Genomic DNA, 19,963 nt, shown 5'->3' on the forward strand with positions numbered 1-19,963 from the left:
AAGAAAATAAACATAATGTGATTTATTTAAATGTTAAATACTAGACAAAATTAAAATCATGTTTTAATTATATATTTCATGATACATCCTTAGGTGATATAATGAAGAGCTAGGGAAATTAAGATGAAGGAGGAAGAAGATTATGGGTTGTGATTTTGTTGTAATTGTCCTGGTCATTTTGTAATTCTCAAACTCTACATCATTACTATCCGCCCTTACACACAATTAACAATATTGGAAAATACCAGGAAGAGAGTAAGCTAATTTATAAAAGTATGTATGTTTTGATGGAAAAATCATATCTCACTATATTGTTCATTATATTATTGCTTTTCAAAATTTCTATAATGTGTGCACTCCTTTTTATTATTAGAACCAGTCAACTGAAGCTAATGAAAAAAAAAAAAAACAAACATTGCAGAAATTGCCTCTCTGCTCCATGTCAGGAGAGCAACTGGTGCAATTTTTTTTAAGTCTTCAGAATTCCACTGCAGTTCTAGAAAAACATTTCAGGGTGGAAATATGGGCTTCTGCTAGTCAAGCAGGTGTGGGCAGAGCAGCAGCATTTAGAGTGTTAATGCCAAGGTCACCTTGTTGATTTTAGTGAGGGGGTTTGGGTTTCTAGCATGAATCCATGCTCCTGCTAGTTTCCAAATCCAAATAACACATTTTACCTTTTTTGTTCATTTTTAAATATAGAAAATTATTCTGTTTAATACATGGCTTTGGATAGCTTTAGTTTAAAAAAACACAAAACAGTGAAACAAGACAGGAGTTCAAAGTCTGGGCCCCTTCACGCTTTCCAAATACAGGAGCTCTGTAAGTTGGATATACCTATGGGGAGAAGACAAAAATTATGAACGATGACATTTCATCAAACATAATGTTATATAACTGAAAGAGACTTCCTGGGGGTCATGAATTTCCTTCACAAAAAGAAAAAGCAAAGAACAGAACAGAATGAAGTTCTTGTGTCCAAATCAACTTGTCCCACATCAGTCTAATTCCAATCTCCTGGCAAATGACTTGCTTTCATGTTCATCTCCGTCAGGAAAGACTGTGGCATTGCAACACTCCCTGACACTTTTGTGGCATTTCCATGTGAGTCTTATTCTGGTCAGGCCTGCACACCACGCAGCTTAGAAGCACCATAACCCTAATGTTTTCTAAGACTCAAACAGGAAAAAGAAAGAGGAAAAAATGAAAAATTCCCTCTGGGAACAGCCAGAGGCATTTAAAGGAGCCATAGAATATCAAAAACATTTAAAAGGGGGATTTTTTTTTATTTTTGGCTTAAAATATTTCACTCTAAAGGAATCTGTCAGCTGTCAATCACAGAATGTCACTAATACACTGCAGACACCTTGACAACATATATCCACGCCCTCCTTTTTAACATGGTGAATTTCAACCTAGCAATTATTACAACAAATTTACAGTATTAAAGCTCAACACATCTGGGCAACTTTGAAATGGAACTGGATATAAACCAAATAATATTTACATCATAAACATTAAAACCTTAGGCCGTGGGGACACTTGGGGCTTCTGCATTGACTCAGATTTTCAGGGTGACTGTTGGGGAGAGGCCAGGGGGATTTGCTCCCCGCCAGTTTGCTCACCGAGAGACCATCCTCACCTGTGCTCCCTGGGGTTGGGGACAGGGACGGGAGGTCTTGCTGGTGGGAACACGGTCTCCTCGGGACCTAGCAGGAGGCACTGTCTGTGGTTGATCTGGGGACCTCCTCGGGCCATGGAAGGATGAGGTGAGCCCCAAAGTGGAGGGAATGTGAGGCTGACTGCCAAAGGGGAGCAGTTGGAGAACCCAGGGCAGGAGCTGGATGTGGAAACTGGCCGGGAAGGCCTTTGGGGGCTCATTTATATGCTTGAGGGAACACAGGGTCTGGGTTCATTCTTGAGGAGCCCACTGGGTCAGAACCAGTACTGTGAGGAGATGCCAGGAGACCCACGGGCACAACACAGTCTGATCGCTGCTGTACATGAAGTTCTAAGGAGAGAAATCAGCAGGAATGAGGTAGAAAGGTGCTGCTGCCCACCCTCAGGAGCCTTGCCCTGCAGCAATGTGCTCAGGACACACCCCTCATCACAGCTTCTAATTGAGGTTACTAGCCAGGCCCTGGGGGCAGTGAGGACACAGAAAGCCACAGCAGGTGGCTCCAAAGACTGTGAGGGGACACTTGGCAGGGTCTTCCCTGACAGGGACTCCTGATGTACAGCTGATGGGGGGGGGGGAGTGTGTGTTGTGAGAAGGGGATGCTGTCATGCAGGGTGACCTAGAAGGTAGCTACTCTGAAGACTTATCCTTGAAAAAGAACCAGTCAGGTGAAGGGGGGCAGAGAAAAGAGAATGATCACTAATTTAAAAGACAATGAGTAAGAGAGGCCAGAGGCCTGGGAACGTAAGGGGCAGATAGCAAGGGTCTCAAACTGGGGTTAGAAGCTTCTACTTTATCCTGAGACAGCGGGAGCCAATGAAGGGATTTAAGGCCTTAAATAAGGACATGACACCATAGGTTTGCCTTTTGTAAGGGGCGGTGAGGCCAGAGTGAGGCTGCAGACAGCCCTCAGGAACATTTGGTTCTTTTATTTTCTCTTCAGCTCTGCACAGACAGCAGAGCATGCTGAAGACGTGAAGTCAACCCACCCAAACTGTAATACGCTCTTGCTTTCCTGTTAGCAAAGTCAGACCACAGGTCCATTTTCAGAGAGAGCAGTCACCCGGAAGAGAGGATGAAAAAGGCTCTGAAGTTTTCAACAGAGGGTGGCCAATTGTCAGGCTTGTGTATTTTACTGACACAACTGACCAGAGAGACAGGGCTATGAGACAGGATGTTACCTATTACCAATGTCATGCTTCCAGTTTCATGTTTCGAATTTCCTCACTTAAGTCCTATATTTGATGAATTTATAGACCATACTGAGTGTATACTGGAATTTAGAAGCCACTCAAGTGCCACATGTTAGCTGGGTGTCTCTATAAAGCAGCTGACAAAGAACAGTACTATCAGAGTTCCATCAAAAACAAGGTAGAAGGCCTTGATCCTGGATGTGTGCCAGAGTTTTATTATATTATTATTAAAATAACTCGTCATGTATTATGTAAGAAAATACCTTTTATCACTGAAATATTCTATCTTTACCTTTCGCAAACACAACTACTGTGTCTTTTTAGAAAATTAATACGTAAGTTTTTTTTTAAATTGTTTTATAGTTGGAAACAGGTGACATATCTAGATGGGACTCACTATATGCAATTTACTTTATTTCACTTCAATTTTGGGATAAAATATTTTGTTACCAGATCAAAATGAGAAAATTGTACTTGCATAGGTCTTAGGATTTGGGAATGACCCATAAATGATTTTTAGATATGATTAAAACATTGATTATGGCTTTCTATTAACATGGATTCTTGTTGCATTTATATGTTGCAGTAAAAGCTATCACATATGAAGTGATATGTGAGTCTCATTTACCCAAGCATCTTGTTCAACAACCAAATGCCTTTCATTTTGACAGTTTCAATGTTGGTTATAGACCAAATTTGGAGACTAACCCAGCCAGTGCTGGCTCTTGGCCAGGATCCAGCAGTATCAGAAATATCAAAAGAATTTTAAGTGAATTTAATCAACCATATTCAGATTAGTCAGGCCATCAGGGCTTTTAACCCAACTGTAAATAGTCTCCACCCAATACCTGAAGGAGAATCAGCAACGTCCTTGGGTTGTGCCCTGAATTATCCCCACGGCATCATCTTCCAAACTTGAGCCATAATCTGCAACAGAATAATTTATTTATAACATTTCAACTGGAAAAAAAAATAGATCAAAGACATAAAGGAAGAAATACTTGAATAGCATAAATGTTCTCAACTCTCCGTCTGAGTGCCCTAAAGACTAAAGGCAGTATGTCTGTCCCTGGTGGTGCAAGGGGTTAAGAGGCAACCTATGAAACTAGCTGTGGCCACTGCAGCACAAGTTTGATCCCCAGCCGGCCAGAGAGCTACCTACATGGCGTGGCAGACCTCTCCCGACTCGCCTGCTGCTCCCCTCAGCAGTGTATTTCAGTCAGTTCGCCTGTTCTGTTCCCCACTCTGTCTTTGGTGAATCCTCTCACCTGCCTCCCACCCCTGCCACACCTCTGGCCTGTACCCCAGTGCATGTATGCATAAATAAATAAATCTTTTTAAAAAAAGACAAAAAAAAAAAAGAATAAAGGCAATTGCTTTCCATGGTTGGTCAAAGGAGAATAAATTAGTTTTGCTAAATGGCCGAGTCATGATTTAGATAGAACCAAATGTTTTTGTTCACGGCTTGTTCTTCAGTGGAGAAGAGTGGGAACAAGAACACAGGAGGCAATTAACCTTCACCTCTTATGTGCACAGATATACACAGATATGAGACCACACACCTATTAAAGATAATGAGTGCCTAATTTTCTTATCAAGGAAATCATGTTATTTTAATTTGTGAAAGTGATAATTCTGTTTGTGAATGATACTGTTTGAATTTCTTTTTTTTTTTTAAAGATTTATTTTTTATTTATACAAGAGCCAGGGTACAGTCCAGATGTGAGGGAGGGTGAGCAGATTCACTGGAGACAGAGCAGGAGCAGAACAGGCAGACTGACGAAATACACTGCTGAGGGGAGCAACAGGCGAGACAGGAGAGGTCTGCTCGCCATGTGGGTTGCTCTGAGGCTGGTAGGGATTGAATCGGTACTGCAGATGCTGCGACAGCTTCACAGTGCTGCACTCAATGGCCTGCGCCACCAGGGAGGCCCCTATTTGAATTTCTTAAACACACTATGGGGACAAACCGTGAGAGCAACTGAAGGAGAGGGATTGCTGCTGAGGTTTTTGTTTCACTGACAGTGCTTCTTTTCTTTTCATATTTGTGCTGAGATAGATTTTATAATTTTTCTTTTCTAAAGGAATAAGGGGTAAATCTGTAAAAAAAAAGCCTGTGCTATATAATGGAAGGGAAACTTAAACTACTGAGTCCTGATAATCTCCACAGGCAAATGCCAACATCCAGAAGTGAGAGCCTTCATTTTCCAAATCAAAGAAACAGAGAACCTAAAGAGATTTTTTCAGATTAAACATGATGGTCTATGTACATCACTCAGGAAATCTCTCCACCCCCCCATTATTAGTGATAACTAGAAAATTATCAACTTGGCAGTGGAGGGAATGGGCAGAGAAACCCAGAGCCAAGGGAATGGGCTGACGTCAATGGAAAGGGACACGCGGGCACCAGGCACCTGACAGACAGACGGACAGTGACGCCTGTGGTGGTGTTGGCAAAAATGAGTAAATCTGAATCCAGACCTAAGCATGGAAAGACGTCAGGATTATACAAATTTCAATGCACATATTTCCCCCGTCCCATAATCTCTACTGTGATCGCTGATAACACATTTAACTAGTAAGTGGTTAGCCGTCTCCTTAGCGTCTCTGTCCTACTTTCTCATTTCCAGAGTTTTCTAGGTTGCTCTGGGCCACGGACGCCATCCTGCTTGCCTGCGCATCCGTGTCCTGGTGCGGTGACCTGCGGGCGCCTCCTGGGAACCCTTAAAGCTGCATTTCCCCCCCTCGCTCTTCCCCAGCGCCCTCCTCGTCCCAGTGGGTGCTGGAGACCAGCCCCAGCTAGAAGTCGTGTCTGGGGTCTCAGAGAGGAGAGGACGGCATTGGCCAAGTTTTCTCTCAGAGGACTGAGGGGAAGTGGAGCGAGGTAGACACAGACACCCTCTCTGGTGCAAGTATCTCCTACTGAGGGTCTCAGCAGGTCTTTATTTATACCTTAAGGCAAGCGGTGAGATTACATCAGCATAAGCATCAAAGCAGAACAGAAACAATCATTACATATTTTCTCATGAATATACAAAGACCCTCGATCTCATACTACAAAAGGACACTTCTTTAATCTGATTAAGAAAATCAACAGGGACAATTACTCTCCTAGGTGCAACTCTTTTTCTGGCAATAATCAATTATCTAAGACAGTACAATGTTCAGTAACAATCAATCATCCTGTCACGCCTTCCTGATTTTGGAGTAGACATGAAAGTCCATTGTTATGCTATATTACTAAAATCAACCCATTCTCTAGCACTCAATTCATCTAGCCTATTATCAATTACTTCAAAGTGATCTAAAACAACTCATCAAATCTATGTAAGTTCTGCTGAAGTCTAACTCTTAACTGGAAATTCCTAACCTCCACACAACCTGCGAACTGTTGGCCTTACGCATATACCAGAGATGTATTGTTGCCGCAAACACGTACCCCCCAGGTTAGGCTATGGTTTCCGAGCACAGCTGGTTCAGGGCAGCTTGTTCTCCATAGTTCTCAGGACCGAAACATTTCTTTCCTAACTATATCTTTAACAACTTTTACTTCTTTTGTGATAGTTCATGTGTAAGAACAATGAGCCAATTGTCACCTGGGTCTGAATTAGGTTTTCACATGCCAGTTAATAACTTACTTTTGCATTAACCAAGAACAAAGAGGAGAGCATTAGCAGGCATTGCCCTGGAGACTCCCTAGTTCAGATCTTCTTTGGGCAGTGTAAGAACGCCCCTCTTCTGGGAAGTAAAACTTTCCCTCTTCGGGGGAGCACAGGAACTCCTCCCGCTTCTTGGGAGTCTCCCCTAATGCCCGGACCATGTCAAGAGACAGAATGGGAGGCTCAGCCTGCCGCAAGTGGGGGTCTCCACATCAGTGCCTCGCCAGCCCGCAGGCCTCTGTCCCACAGGGAGTATTTTCAAGAAGTGAAGATCACTGATTCATGGTGAGAAGTTTTCAGGCCATGTAGGAATCTGGGAATCAGAGAATGGGGTGACCTCCCCAGGACACAAGGAAAAGGTGATCTAAAAGGCTGACTTTGATTTCACAAGAAGGAAAGGGAGGGCAGGAAAAAAGTGGTTGACACAACTGGGATGAGAGGACCCAGGGTAGAAGCACCCAGATAGGAGATGTCATGCTCTGGTGTGGAGGCAGGAGCAGCCCTGGCTCTTTCTTCAGCTATGCAGTTTCTTTTCAATCGAAAATAAATGAGAACCAGTACAATAAAATATCCATGGTTCCAAAAGAGAACGAGCATAGAGGATAACTGACTGTGGAGGGAAGGGACAGAGAGGGATGATGGCCTGGGAGCTGGGGCGGGGCTGGGAAGGAAGGAATGGAAGAGACAGCCTCATGCCCGGGGTTCCCAATAAGCAAAAGCACAGTACGGCTTGAAAGCAAATGAACCTTCCAGCCCAATCAGCATTCTCTACAAGGACATGATACATTTAGCACATAATGGGGGTCACACAGATTTCATGACATCATGTAGTGTTTGGGAAATCACTTAGAAAATAGGGTGAGCATCACAATGGTGGAAACTGGCTAAGAGACTATCATAAAAACAAAGAGTAGATGGAGCCTGAGCTCGTCACAGGGTTGCCTTCAGGATGCCCCCATGTCTGCTTACTCATCTGCATTGAACATGAACATCCCCTGGCGTGCAGATGGTTGGTACTGAATCCTTGGGCAAGTTAGGGAGAATTAGGCAGCCTCCAGGACAGCGCAGGTGGGGACCTCTGGAGAGTTAAGGAAGACTCCAGAGAGAAGGACAAGAGGAATGTAACTAATTCCACTGGGAATAGTAAACATCCCAGGACTAAGGTCAACATTGTTACCAAACGCTGGCCTCAGTTTCCCTCAGCCAATAAAGGGAGGCAGAGTTTGGGGAAAAGGAGAGTGCTTTAATTTGTTGACAAATGAGGAGGGCAGCAGAATCATGTCTGGAAGACCACCGTCCTGCCCTTTGACAGAGTGCAGGGGGAGATGGGAAGGGGTCAGCACTGAGACCGGTGGGTGCCAGCCTGCTTTTCTTCAATAGCTGATGTTTGACTTTCTCTTCCTTAAAATGCAGGGGTGCTCATCTGGGAGACTGGGCCATAAAGATAAATCTATCAAACAAGGGGGAAGATGCAACAAATGGGGAAAGACAAACTTGTAAACTATATCAACAAGACATTCAGTAAGGAGGACCAAAGATAAGGAATGTGAAGATCCCCCGCTCAGCAGCAGTGAGACCACCGAGAACTAACCAATCATAGAGAGACTGGTGGAGCTTTAGAATATTGAGGGAAAGAAGGTGCATATTCCCTGAGACACGACTCCACTTGGTTTCCTTGCCCCTCTCTGGCCTGGTTTCATGGCCTGGGAGTCCCACTTTATTTCTGTTCTTTTTCTCCTCAATAAACTTTTTCTTTCTCTAAACAAACCTGCCTCTTCTCACTTGCCTGCCTGAGCGTTTGCGAAGTTCCTGCTGTGGCTTCGTGAGACACCAACCCGTGAGGGTCTAGTGGCTGGGACTCAGTGCTGCCCCTGCAGCCTGGGATCAGTTCCTGGCTGGGAGACTAGGCCTGAAAACCAGCAATTCTGGTATCAGTACCAGCTGTTAGGTGGCATTAGGCCAGGAAAGTGGTAGTTGTGTCTAGAGAGAGCAGAAACAAGACAACTTAAGGATGCAAGTCAGGAAAGCAGCACGAAGCACTAAAACAAAAATTAAGCACAATAAATGAAAACAAGAAGACGGGAACTCAGGGCAACAGTTCTGCAGGGAAGGAGGAGCGACAGATGCTGACGCGGGCTACTAGGCCATGGCCCAGCCTCAGGACAGAAACCGACCCTGGTTAGTGAGAACACAAGGCAGGAACCAAACACAGAGGCTGGTGTCCACCTGTCCTGCTTTTAAAGAAACCGGGGTAGCCCCGCCCTCCTTCCCACCCTGCAGACACCTGTCCTGGGTGTGCAGACAGCTTCATCTCCCAGTTGTCATGAGTGTGTGCTGCTAATACAGCCTGCGATCCTGCTTTTCATGATGTGAACAGTGTGCGGGGGACGGTGAGCAAGAGGGACGAGGCAGTGAGGGGCAAGTGTGGGTCAGGTGAGTGAGAACTGAGCCTTCTGTGGGGCTAATCCCTCCTCCCTGCCCTGTGTGAGTCTGTCAGAGCAGAGCAGGGAGGCCCCTGACAGGCGAGGCTGCACTACCGTGATCTTTCTCAGCACCAGAAACCTCAGGAAATCCTTTGAAAATGGTCAACAATCAAGATACGCCCAAGGGGGACAGACTGAGGTCACCCTGATCCCAACAGAGCTTTTGTAAGGTGGAGACCTTCCCTGACAAGAAGAGGAAAAAAATGTTAAAGACAGGAAAACATTAAGAGTGGAACTGAAGGAAGGAGGTAAGTGGTTAAGTTAGGGGCATTTAGAAGGCTAAGGGACCAGAACCTTCTGACAGTGAGAACCTCTGTGTGTGGGTGTGTAACGCATCAGCCAAGTGGGAGAGGAAGACACTGGCCATCTGGGACACTGACCCAGCCCCCGGAGGGCCTCACCAGTGACAAGGGAGGGGCGGGGGAGGGGGACAAGCCCTTACCCCCATGGAGCCTCCCTCAAGGTCTCCCAGCTCCAGAGATGGAGGTGGAGGTCCTGGGTCGTGCAGGGCCAGATGCTCCCGAGTTACCGGATCCGAAGAAACCCGCGCTTGTGTCCATGACCTGGTCTAGGGGCACCTTTTCTGTTGCCCTGATCAGCTAAATTTAAAATGTAATCACTCCACCTTGTAAATGATACTATCTTGGTAGGAATGAGAAGAAAGCACGTCTGTAAGTGAGGCTTCATGTCCCAGACAAGATGGAGCCTTAATGTTGTGCAGCCCCTCGGGGCCACTGACATCTCACATGAAAGGTCCCGCCTAGCGGCCCTGCCTCAGACCGCGATGCTTGATTCAGCCGAACCATCAGCTCTGCCTGTCAGGGGAGGGACCCTCTTCCCAGTCCCCAGGGAGAGCAGGGGGCTCGAGAGAGACTTGCAGAAGAGCCACGCTTGCTTTTTGGCTTTGGACTTGCACCACAGACCATGGAATCCCCAGCCCTCATTTTCCAGGCTGTGGTCTTGGCAGCCAGAGTTCCTGCTGGTCAAGCTAAAACGTAGAATCAGGCAGGAGGCCTCTCACCAGGGTAAAAGTCCTGGTATGAGGAACATACTGGGGAACCAGTATCTGCTGAAAACAGCAGGCAGACATGAGAGCCACATTATTTTGAGCAGCTAGAATAGCTTAGTTTAAAGAAGCAGAGGGACTAGAAATAGTATGCTTTGATTAGTGGGAACTATGGAGCACCCCAAGCAATAGTCCCTGGTCACCCTAGCTTGCACCAGATGATGATGCACCCCCACGCATGTACATTCCTCCACATACTTGCCTGTTGTCTCTGAACCTGGTTCTAAATTTGAGAGTGGCTGTAGATCGGGGCTGCACTTCTTTATATGTAAACCAACCCTTCTAGGCTTCTCTCACTAGGATTTTTAGAGTATTTTTCTCTCAACCCATGCTGCTTTCGATGCCGCAGCCCCTGAAATGACAGCCGACTCGGGGGACTTGGAGGTGTGGCGAGACATGTAGACACTTGAAAGAAACCTAGGGGTGAGAGGCAGGCAGGGAGGGTGAGGATGGCAGCCATTGTGTTGATTTGTACTTTGATTTTACTCCTTGCATCCCACACTTGACTGGCTCCACATGCGCACACTCCCTTTCTGCGCCCCTCATCAAAAGGTGTCTTAAGACTGGCAAGCTTTTGGGCCTCAGTGGCCCTGCTTTGGGCTAACTGTTTGGTGGACATTTGCCCACAAGGGGATGGGTAATGGGGTGTTTCATCAGGAAACTGCAATCCTTTCTTATCTTCTTTCTCAATGCACACTAATTCTATTAAAGTGCTTTTACACCAAGAGTCTGTTTTGTCCCTGTGTGTACAGGTGGCTGCACGCCTTTAGAGAGCAAGCTTGCAGGCCCTGCGGTGTTCCTGGTCTGTGCAGGGACACGTACTGTGCAATCAACTGAGAAACCAGCTCTGCTTGCCGAAGCCATCAGACTATGCAGTAAACATGGCAGCCTGTGGGTCTGCTAATCCTAAGCGGCCTATTCGGTCATTTTGTTCCCTGCAGTTCTGTGTTCCTGTACAAGGTCAGAACTGCCTGGTCAAACAGTCATAGGGGCCAAACCTTACCAGGTATCTTTCAAATCAACCAAGATGTGCATCCCAGAGCTATGACCTATGACCGGGAACACCCTGGGTGGGGGGTGTTGGCTGATGCATGACAAGGGACCCCAGAAGTTGATCAGTGGACTGCCTTGTTGATAAGTTTGAAACCTGGGCTGGGGACCTAGTGCTTGATCTCCATTACAATAAGGAGTCATCAAGCAGATGAGAAGTGCCTAGAGGGCAGACTTACACCCCCTGATTTTATAGACAGGGCACATTTTCTGGTTTTACCCCTCCCTTTTCTTTTTGCCCTCCTTCCCTACTCAAGTGATCTGTAAGATTACTCTATCAATAAAAAGACCAGGATCAGGCCTCCCCTGGTGGCACAGTACTGGGAGCCGTGCTACTCATGTCATCTGACAAAGGTCCGGGCACGGGGCAGATTCCTGAAAAGTCAGGATCTGGTTAGCTGACTCCTGCTAGAGTCTCCTCATTTGTTTATGGCTAGTTTCTACCATTGCTAAAATACGCATTTAAAAGTAAAACTGCAAATACTGATCAATTACTGAATAACCAGTTTGATGACAAATGGCACTGCGTGACACAAATATTACACTTTTTATAAAATTAGTAGTCCTATACTAAAAAGCAGCAATTCAACATTTGGCCTTACATTAACAAGTGAAAAAACTTCTGGGAACAAAAGGCTGTAAACATCCCTCCGCCGAGTCTTTTAGTATGGAGATGTGGCCCTTAAGGCAAAGGCTAGTTGGAGAAGGAAATTCTTTTACCTTAAGGTTAGTAATAACAGTTAAGTGTCAGAAGTGAACCAGGCTTTTAGTGTGAGATAACTCCTGATAAGCCAGGAGGTGTCATAGTCGACCCCTGTTAAATTATTCCTGTTTATCTAGGCCTAATTCCCAAGGATGTAGCAATTAGTATGGTAGCTGTTAGAGTAATCATTCAAGAATAAATCAACAGCAGTTTTGTGACTGATTGAGCCAGCTATAGCCATCTTTGGCCATGCCTCTGATGAAATATTTGTAATTACAAACAACGATCAGCAATTTTACAGAAAAAGAAATTTTCCCTCGATCATAAAGTTAGATACAAAAACTAGGCTGACTAGATAAGTAGAAGAGTTATAGGTAGAAAACTCTTTATTTACATTAGAGAATTTCTCCCTTGAGAGCTGAGGGCTAGGGAAAAGTCAGTGCGGCTTGCCTGGCTTTAACGCCCTCCAGGCCTTTAGTTCCTTAATATTCAATCAATATTAAAACAATATACTATAGATAATAACCTCTATATAACAGCCTTCTGTTTTTTACTTTAACCAGTTAGTTATATGTTAGTCTAAACTTTATAAGGTAGCTAGGAAAAATCCCTTTGACTCCCTTCCCCCCAGGTAACTTCCTGTCCCTTAGTTTCTCCTAGCCTCTAGTTAATCCCTTAAGCCATTTACTAGTTGTTTAAGGTAAAATGACTACTCTGAGAAACTTCTTTCTAGCAAATGTGCCTCCTTTAAATCAAATAATAAATGTCACAAGCTCGGCGACACTTTTGTTTAGCAAATGTCCCTCCTTTAAATCAAAGAATAATAAATGTCACAGCCTCTGCGAAAGGGTAAATAAACCCTTGTTGTTCTGGAAAAGATGAGATTGTTATCTTCCCAAAATGCATATGCTTATGCATTCTTCCAGTTTGCTTGAAATGTATAAATAAAGAGTTGCTGAGACTCAACAGGACGATGCCTGCACCCTGATCAAGTGATGTCTGCACCCTGATCAAGTGTCTGCATCTCCTCACTCCTTCCCCTTTCTCCCCTTTCCTCGTGACTTTGCCTACGCCGTCCCATCCTTCAAGAAACCCTGACACCCAGGCTGCTGTGGCAGGCTCGCAGCATCCAACCACTATGGAAAGCTGTCTGGAGGTTCCTCAGTCTACTAAAAATGGAGCTACCATATGACCCAGCAATTCCACTCCTAGGACACAAAACACTGATTCAAAAGAGCACCTGTACCCCTATGTATGTTTGCTGCAGCACTATTTACAATAGGTAAAACCTGGAATCAACCCAAATGCCCAAAAGTAGATGACTGGATCAAGAAGATGTGGTACATATACACAATGGAATACTATTAAGCAATCAAAAAATAAAATCTAACGCCATTTGCAGCAACATGGATGGAGCTGGAAGGAATTATGCTCAATGAAATTAGTCAGAAGAAAAAGAAAAATATTGGATGTTTTGACTTATAGGAATATAGGGGAACCAAATAAGACATTGGGGGGAAAAATAATAATGATACAAAACACAACAAAACCAAACCAAACACAATTATAAACCTGAGACATCCTGCAGAGGAGGGGTAGGGATCAGAGGAAGGAAGAGGGGAGCACAGGGGACAATGGTGATGGTGCAGGGGTGCATTGGGGAAGGAAATTCTATGGGGATTACACGAGGGGGGAAAGTTAACATTGTTTAAAAATGAACAATGATATAAAATATCTATAAATAAATTTTAAAAAAGGGATAAAGGACTTGAATAGACTCTTCTCCAAAGTATACATTCAAATTGTCAACAAGCACCTGAAAAGGCTTTCCACACTGAGGCAGCAATAGAGATACCACCTAAAACTTTCCATTTTGTTTTCAATTTCTTTCAACAGTATTTTCCAGTTTCTAGAAAACAGTATTTTCTAGTCTAGGGTCAGACTAGAACAGGAAAAGCCTAGGAGGAAGAAGGAAGGCTCCAGAGATAAGGGCAACAAATTCTAAAGGGGACTAATCAAACACTGTAGTACTAGGGGCAACAGGATAAACTGGACAAGGATGATAGAGAAAAAGGACTCTAAGATAAGGGCTGGGACACAAGATGTAATTCTGGCCACAGAGACTTTAAGGCAGCATGAGGGAGACCACAGAGCACTAACCAATCACAAGAGACTGATGGGGCTTTAGAATAATTAGGGAAAGAAGGTGCATATTCCAGAGGCCAGACTCTAGTTGGCTTCCTTGCCCCTCCCTCCCCTGGTTCCACCGGCATGAAGTCCCATTTTATTTCTATTCCTTTTCTCCTTAATACACTTTTTCTTTCTCTAAACAAATCTTTCTCTTCTCACTTGCTTACCTGAGGGTCAGCGAAGTTCCTGCTGCAGCTTCGTGAGAGACCGAGCTGTGGTGGTCTAGTGGCTGGGCCTCAGCACTGCCCCGGCAGCCTGAGGTCCTCTCCTGGCTGGGAATGAAAACCTGAAGTTGCGTTATCAACATCACCTGCCATTATGGAAATACAAATTAAAGTTATAATCACAACCCCCTTCGCATATGTGACAGTGGTTAAAATGAATACTTTAAGTAAACAAGTACTCTAAGACTACTTGTGGAAATGAAAAATGAGGCAGTCTATGCATAAAATAGTCTGGCATTTCCCCCAAATCCAGCCATTGTTGTGGAGTTCCAAGTTTTTTTGCAGGAGCCCACACATTATTAAGAGGCACTGTGGGAAGATTTTGTTAGCAAACATTATGTGTTGGGTATTGCAGATGATTCAGAATGTGGTAGAAATAGGAGTTTTTAAATTCCAAATTTTTTAATCACTTTACCAAAAAAAAATCTGTTAGAAAAGATGAATTTACTCAAGTCACAGAACACAAAATTAATATACAAAACTCAGTTGTGCTTCTATACCCTGATAATGACCTGACCCATCCAAAAGAGTCAATAGAACGGTGCCGTTTACAATTGCATCAAAAAGAAGAAAATACTTGGGAAAACATTTAGTGAAGGAGAAGAAAAACCTGTACAATGAAAAACTAGAAAATACTGTTGAAAGAAATTGAAAAAAAAAAATGGAAATGTTACAGGGCAGGGAGAGGGGCAGCCCAAACCCCGCAGACCTGCCTATTTTAAATGGGTTCTGCCATTCGCAGCATCAACACAAAACATATGTAACTTTAATGGGAAGGAACTTTAATACAATTAGGAAACTACAGAAAAGGCAAAGAATATAGTTTGTAAATGAAGCACCCACAGTTACCCATCCCCTCGTGGGTAAAACTCCATCCAAATGGGATTGGCCCAGAGCAAGGCCCCAAAGCCTGCCACAAGTCTAAAGCATCTTCCAGTGGGGACCCACAGAAAAGGGACAGAAACAACCAGACAAGCCCGGAAGGAAAAGAGCAAAATCAAAATCAAGATAAAAGCTGCCATGGTCACCTCCCCACAGGTCTCACCCACATCTGTGTCACCCTGTCCATGACCAAAAGACAAGCGCAGTTTCTTCATGTGTCTCTAGGCTCCATGTGCCTCCTCCAGGTCTCCTTCTGGCTCCATCCTGCTTCCTTCCTCAGTCTCCTCTGCAGCCTCTTCTCTCCCTGCTCAGCTCCACCCTCACTTGGGTGGGGCAGGGAACCTGGAACTTCCCCCTTTCCTGGGGACCACCCTGTTACAAGATACTTTGTGCTCAAGATTGGAATAATTAATATTACTGAAAGGTGCAGATTCTCAAAGCAAACTACAGATTCACTGCAATCCTGATTAAAATTCCGATGCAATTATCACAGAAGCTGATCCAACCCTCCTGAAATGCGTGCAGAGCACAGAGGAGCAGGAAGAGCCAACACTCCAGAGGGAAGCTGGAGGCATCTTGCTATCTGCCTTCAAACTGTTAACTGGACAAAGTCTCAAGTAAAGTTAGAATTTATTAAATAATTAAAGTGAGGACTTGAACCCAGGAAGCAGGCTGACAGATTTTCTTCCCAAAAAGCAAGAGTTTGAATTTAGTTTCTATGCACAGGAGCGTGATTCACGGGCGCTGAGAATGTCATTGTTCTGCAGGGGAGAGACCATTCCAGCCCGCCCCGACCTAGCCACGTGCTGATGCTGGAGGAGTCAATCTCCTCCTTTCTACAGAACACCCCGTGGAGAGGCCAAGGCTGCGCGCCCCGGGTTCAATCTTCACCCTCCGCCTCCAGGGGCGACAGCGGGGTGAGGAGCCCGCCCGGCTTCCCCTTGGGGACAAATGCCCGGGACAGAACAGGGGGGGCTGCTCAGGCCCGGCGTCTGGGAGGCGGCTTTGCCCTCCCGCCTGCTACACCCGGGGCGCGGAGCGGGGGCGTCAGCCCCAGACTATGTTACCTGCGGTCCCCAAACTCTAAGTGCACCGTGATAAACACACAGGGCAGCGGAGCAGAGCCCAGAAACCAGCCCAGGTGCCTGCATTTCAGCAGCAGGCGCCGGGGGCAGCGCGCGCAGAAGGAGCCTCTCCAGCCAGCGGCGGCGGGACACGGGGGTCACTCTCAGGAATGAACCCGGACCCCTAAGTTCCTCCAGCCCCAATAACGAAGCCCCAAAAGCTCCCCACCCGGTTTTCCTCATGCAGCCCCTCCCGCAGTGCGTCCTCCGACGGGGCCCCCTCTGCAGTCAGGCACCCACAGGGAGGTGTTCTCGCCTTCTCTGTCCTTTGGCTCACCTTGCTTCTCGAAGCCCAAGAAGATCCCCAGATTTAAGCGCCTCCCAGCTCAGAAGAGACCAGGCTCCCAGCCGGTACGAACCCTCCCGGCTCGGGGGAGCCCAATCCGCTGCGCAGAGGCCGGCGCCCGGGATGCGCGCAGGCGCGGCCACAAGGGCTGCGCCCGGGCCCGGCAGGTGTGGGTGAGCGGGGCGGACACCCCCCACCGCGCTCCAGGTGGGTGTGGCATTGGCTCCGAGCTCTGCGCTCTGCAGCCGCGGAGTCTTTACCCGGTCGCCCCGTCTCGGTTCTTCTCCGTGGTGTCCGCATTACCCGTCATGGCCACCAGGCGGCGCGCCTTGCCGTTGCGCCGAGCTTGGGCCCTGAGAGCCCTTAACATCCCTTCCCAATCGTTCCTCTGCCCCTTCATTCACCAAGGCCCCCTCAGTTATGTACACACTGTCATTTATTTAACCATTCCCTGAGATTTTCATTTAGATAGTTGACAATTATTTGTTAGAAAAGTGCTGGTGAACATTTTTACATATAAAGATTTTTATCTGTATTTGATTTTCCTTAGTCTTTTCCCAAAAACAGAATGACTCTATCAAGCAGTATAGATAGTCTTTATTCATAATTCTCTACAGAAGGATGGTACAACTTTATTCTTTTCTCAGGAGCAAATGAGAGTACATATTTCACCTCACCCTTGCTAAAATTTCACTCTATCTTTCAAGTTGTTTGGATGCGAACAGCTCACTAGACCCAAGTACACAAAAATTTTTATTATGTGTAAGCAGTATTTAACTACTTTATTTTTTTTTTAAAGATTTATTTATTTATACAAGCACTGGTCAGAAGCGCGGGAGGGTGAGAGAATTCACCAGAGCCAGAGCGGGGAACAGAACAGGCAGAAGGACGGAAGTACACTGCAGAGGGGAGCAGCGAGCGGCAGGAGGTCTGTCGCGCCATGTGGGCCCCTTGCGGGGGGCCGGGGATCGAACTGGCGCTGCAGAGGCTGCGGGCAGCTTCCCAACCCAGCGCTCAACCACCAGAGGAGGCCCTATTTAACTACTTTAGATCCTGAAAAATAAACAGCATTAGTTCATTAGTATTAATAAATGAAAAAAATTAGGACACCCCTGAATTTTAGGAGGTAAAATCTTCATTTCTTACTTTACTTATCAATCATATCTACATTTACAAGAAACACATTACTTTATTTAAAAATGTATAAGTTGATTTTTACATTACTTACTAAATCAATAATCAATTTAGATCAATATATTTTCAAGTAATTCTTTCAAATATCCATTGCATTCATCAAGTCCCTTTCACAGACTAGTATGCTGTGTGCCTCAAACATTCTTTATTGATCCTTATGTTATGTAAGTGCTCTAATCAGTTACTTCACCTAATTACTTAGTCCCCAACAACCATTCTTCACAAGCAATATATCACAGTTTTACAAGTTTTTTCCACTTCCTAAATATGTTCACTGCCATGGGAACAAAAAGAGAAACATGATATCTTACTTTAGTTGCATTACTTCAGAAGTTTTCTTGCTACAGTCAGAAAAGTTATTTTCTCTTATAGGTAATGTGATATCTAGGAATACAGGCCAAAATTCTCCTCAATATTAGGTACTATTCTAAAAAAGAATAACAGGGCCTCCCTGGTGGCGCAGCGGTTGAGCGCTGGGTTGCGAAGCTGCCCGCAGCCTCTGCAGCGCCAGTTCAATCCCCGGCTGCTCCCCGGCCACCGGAGGAGGGTCCCACATGGCGCGCAGACCTCTCCTGCTGCCCGCTGCTCCCCTCAGCAGTGTACTTCGGTCCTTCTGCCTGCTCTGCTCCCCGCTCCAGCTCTGGTGAATTCTCTCACCCTCCCGCGCTTCTGACTGTACCCAGTGCTTGTATAAATAAAAATAAAAAATAAATAAATCTTTAAAAAAAAAAAAAAAAGAATAACAGTATTGAGAAAATATTGAATATATTTCACTGGGTCATTTAAATAAAGTTAGAAGACAAATTTTGTGACAGATTCTACTTTAAAAACAAGAAATTAAAAGACATAGTTTAAATTTTTTAATGAAGAATATCTTCTTTCCATTGGAATTGCACCTCCTGTTTTTTTCCCAATATTTACAAAAATATGAAGCCTCATTGTCAAGTAAGGAAAAAATATTTTACTAAGTTTGTGACAATGAAAATTTTAATATTTTGATTAAATTTAATATATAAATTAAAAAAATAATATATAAATTTAAAAATATATATAAATTTAAAAATATATAAATTTAATAAAATTTAATATTTTGATTTTGATTTTACATGACTGCTTTCTTTATTAGAGAGTGGTTGGTGTTCAAACAGACTGTTTAACTCACATCTGTTACCAAGAACTCTGTGACCTCAGTATTAGCTAAATATGCGTTGATAGCATGACTGAATGAAAGAATTATTGACAGTTAGGTGGATGAAACTTTAATGGAGAGGCTTCATCATACTTTAATATCACAAGCATATTGACTCAATCCCATCCTAAGAGTCTTTTTTACTGCCCTTCTTACATTTTTGTGACGATGAAGATAGAGAGTTGAGGCTGGTGTGACAACAGTATAAAGAAGGCAATGAGCTTGTGCTGATCTTGAGACTCTTCTGATGGCGACTGGAGGCATACATATGCACATGGCTGGAATGGAAAAGTGGGACACAACCACCAGATGGGCTCCACATGTCGCAAAGACCTTCTGAAGGCCACTTGTTGACTCCGCCCTCAGCACAGCTTGTGCAATGGCAGCACAGGAGCTGAGGATGAGGATGAGAGGTGTGAGAAGAAAAACGGGGCTCATGACCTTGAGAGTCAGCTCATTCACATGGGTATCAACACATGGCAGCCACAGCAGTGCTGGAATTTCACATAAGTGATCCACTTGATGGTGCCACACAGGGGTACTCTGACCATGAAGGAGAAATGTAGTGCTGACTTGATAAAGTCACTTAACCAAGAAATCACAGACAATAGGCACAACCGTGGACACATGAGGACAGTGTAGTGCAAGGGTCTACACACAGCTGCATAGTGTCGTAGGACATCACCACCAGCAGCACACACTCTGTGGCGCAAGAGAAAAATAAACTTGAGTCATGCAGTCAGCATAGGAGATGGTTTTCTCTGAACTGCTGAGGTTGACCAGTAACTAAGGGACAGAGCTGATGGTGTAGAAGAGATCTATAAAAGAGGGGAAGAAGTACATGAGAGTGTGGAGATGAGAGTTCGGGTAATGACAAGGTAATGATGAACATATTGCCTATCAGGGTCATCACGTAGAATATGGTGATGACAACAAAGAGACTACTTCCAGGTAAGGCCCATTAGAAAAATTCAGTAGAACGAAGCAGCCTTCCAAACTAGCAATTTATTTCCCCTTCATCATTCATTTTTTCCCTGTATCTGAA

At 44.8% G+C, this 19,963-nt stretch overlaps 1 long non-coding RNA gene across 1 annotated transcript; it reads right to left on the reverse strand.

The window, feature by feature from the left end:
* Positions 1-397: 397 nt before the first annotated feature.
* Positions 398-16,621, reverse strand: LOC129146319 (uncharacterized). Its single transcript, XR_008552883.1, has 4 exons — positions 16,527-16,621; positions 14,187-14,291; positions 3,717-3,795; positions 398-834 (listed from the first exon to the last, which is right to left on the reverse strand). It is a non-coding gene; the product is annotated as an uncharacterized LOC129146319 (long non-coding RNA).
* Positions 16,622-19,963: the final 3,342 nt, after the last annotated feature.

This window comes from Talpa occidentalis, unplaced genomic scaffold (genome assembly GCF_014898055.3).
Source record: "Talpa occidentalis isolate TD23 unplaced genomic scaffold, MPIMG_talOcc4v2.1 talOcc4.2, whole genome shotgun sequence".
In the NCBI taxonomy this organism is placed as follows: Eukaryota; Metazoa; Chordata; class Mammalia; order Eulipotyphla; family Talpidae; genus Talpa; species Talpa occidentalis.